This window comes from Bactrocera neohumeralis, unplaced genomic scaffold, assembly GCF_024586455.1.
Source record: "Bactrocera neohumeralis isolate Rockhampton unplaced genomic scaffold, APGP_CSIRO_Bneo_wtdbg2-racon-allhic-juicebox.fasta_v2 cluster10, whole genome shotgun sequence".
Lineage (NCBI taxonomy): Eukaryota > Metazoa > Arthropoda > Insecta > Diptera > Tephritidae > Bactrocera > Bactrocera neohumeralis.
Window position 1 is genome coordinate 13,249,900 of NW_026089623.1, and position 3,054 is coordinate 13,252,953.

At 35.0% G+C, this 3,054-nt stretch overlaps 1 long non-coding RNA gene across 1 annotated transcript; it reads left to right on the forward strand.

Moving 5' to 3' along the window:
* The first annotated feature begins 1,008 nt into the window (after positions 1–1,008).
* LOC126765519 (uncharacterized) lies at positions 1,009–1,531 on the forward strand. Its single transcript, XR_007668487.1, has 2 exons — positions 1,009–1,208; positions 1,268–1,531. It is a non-coding gene; the product is annotated as an uncharacterized LOC126765519 (long non-coding RNA).
* The last annotated feature ends 1,523 nt before the right edge of the window (positions 1,532–3,054 follow it).

The window sequence follows — 3,054 nt, forward strand, 5'->3', positions numbered from 1 at the left end:
TTTAGTTGTAGAAAGAATAAATAGTACTCTTACCGAACGTATCAGAACACTAAATTTAGAAGAAAAATTCCAATTACTATTCAAATGCGTAAAGCCGTAAACTTTTATAATAATTCATTTCATACCACAATAAAAGCTATACCTTTAGATGTTCAAAACAACAAAATTAATCCTAGCATAACTAAAAAGCGGTTAAAAGAAGCAAAATTGAAGATCACTTCTAAACATATGTACAAAATGTCAAAATATTTTTTACGCTCTCCGCGCCATGAACCTTCTCTATTCTTTTACGTTCTCTGCACAAGACAACACAGCTGTCCATTTTGCATGTACACAATATCGTTGTGGCTATACTAATACCAGAGAACGTAAAAGAATAGAGAAGGTTCACGGCGCGGAGAGCGTAAAAAATATTTTTGATTTCATAAAAACAAACACCATTACATCTCCCCGAGCATGCCTTTGCCTACAAGAGTCTTTTCGCGACTATGGCAAAAGCTAAAAATCGTAAATTGAACAATTTCTGATATTTGTATGAGAAGGAAAAAGTGACAACCCCGCAAATATAAATATTCAAATATATTAGAAAAAAATTGACAACATAGTTTATTTGTCGACTTTCAAGTCAAGAAATGTGTCAAAGAAAATACTCAATATTCCTCTGATTTATGTGTACAGTGGAATCCGGTTAAGTAGTACTCCGCTTAAATGAAAATCATCCCTCTTAACTGCCTATATCTTGCTGCATTTCACGGTTTGTTTTTTAAATTACATAGAAATTATTGTTTTAAGTACCACTCGATTAAGTATCCGCACTCGCTTATGGGTCATATTAAATTTTTTTTTAACAAACCACAAAAATCTGTATCTTTGAATGTGGCACATAATCGGGATTGACTGTATTTGTCAAAGAATGTAAAAAATATTTTTGGCGATCGTTCGTTTGTGTTTTCGACACAGCTCGGATTTTCTACCAACAACACAATTATGGTATTCAGAGTTTACTTTTAAAGTTAATAGGTGGCAACTTTAACAAGATAACACATTCAAACTGTGAGCAACCCTTCAAACAGCTGATTCGAACTGTCAAAAATTGTGTAGCTACAAAAATATTTACATGTAAGCAATGCCTCGCAGAAGTGGAAAAGAAAAATTACTAAACGGACTGGGTTTAAAAAACATGTTGGAATTGCTGCTCCAAGATTCAAGTAGGTGCACATTTCTATATTCATATATCTTTTATAATTTTGCGCATTGATTTAGGCAGTGAAGATGAGGACTGCGATATTCTAATGGACTTTTATGTTAGTGCAGCAATAATTTTGTCCTCAAGAAGATGCAGCCACGTAAATGTGCCAAAATCTACAAATTGGATTGACACAATCCTTCCCAACTTCGATAACAATCGTATGCGGCAAATGTTACGACTGGAAAATCCGGAATTTCAACATATTTTAAGCTTAATCAAAGAAGATACTGCTTTTAAAAATAAAAATTCGGTTCCTCAAATGCCAGTGGAATTGCAATTAAAGATCGCACTTTTCCGTTTTGGTTCTAGTGAGGATAGTGCATCCATCAGAAAGGTTGCAACCTGGTTTGGAGTTGGAGATGGAGGAACTGTGATTACAGTTACAGACCGCATTATTTCTGCCATCGTAAATTTGAAATCTAAGTTTTTGTGTTGGCCAACTAGGGAAGAAAGACGCAAACTTGTAGCCAATACAATGCACGAGCTGCCAGGGTGCATTGGCTATGTCGATGGCACTGAAATACGTTTGTCGGAATCTCCAATTAAGGATCATGAATTCTATTTTTCCAGGAAAAAACAGTATTCCATGAAAATGCAAATAGTGTGCGACTATTCTTTGAGAATTCGACAAGCAACAATTGGATATAGGGGCAGTGTACATGATGCTAAAATTTTTGCAGAATCAGCTATTGGACGAGCACCTGGAAATTATTTTTGTGAAAGGCAATGGATAGCCGGTGATTCTGCGTATCTCTTAAATAGAAATATAATTACACCTTTTCGGCAATATAGCAACGAACTGTCGCAATATAAAAAGGATAGGTTCAACAAATACTTTTCTAAATATCGAGTACGAGTGGAAAATTGTTTCGGCGAATTAAAAGAAAGATTTAGCAGCTTAAAAGAGCTTCGGTTTCGATTGTCTAACGAAAATAATTACAAGAGCTGTTGCAGATGGATTTTAGCCTGCAGCATTTTGCATAATATATTGCAAGACTTTAACAATGACGACGATAATAGCTGTGATGGGGAAGAAATTGATTATCCTCCAGAAATTTATGAACAACACGAATTACGAATTGCATTGGCTGAATTTGTTAATAATAGGAGCTCCCAATAAAAGTTTCTAAGTGATTTTTTTTTAATTTTTAGAACTAAATGTGTTTTTTTTAACCAAATACCATTTAGTTGTAAAGACAATTATCTTAATATTTAAAGGAAGAGTTCCAATGTAATTAATAAATAGACTAGTAATTTTTGTTGATATCATATTCGTAGTGCTTTCTTGGTGTATCTTCGGAATGGGTTAAAAATTAGAAAGTACAGAAAATAAAAACCGCCAAATAATATGTAGCAGTGTTTCCGACGACGTGTTTTTCTTTACGCTTGATTTGCAACAACAATATTTTCATTCATGAACGCAAGCGCACTTTCAACAGGCAAACTCGCTTCATTCATAAAAACAAACACCATTACATCTCCCCGAGCATGCCTTTGCCTACAAGCAGAGAACGTATATTTATAGAGAAGGTTCACGGCGCGGAGAGCATAAAAAATATTATAAGATGCTGCATAATTTTAATTTATAATCAAAGAGTCAATGTGTCGAAAGAATGACGCGACGACAAAGCTTCACAACATTGTGTTGTTGGTAGATAATCCGAGCTGTGCCGAAAACACAAACGAACGATCGCCAATTGCCACTGCTTCTTCCCTTGCCGCTGTACCAGCTTCGCCTACAAACCAGCGTAGATATGTATGTTTGTGTGTAAGCTTGCATTTTTGCAAGCCGCGTAACAATATTT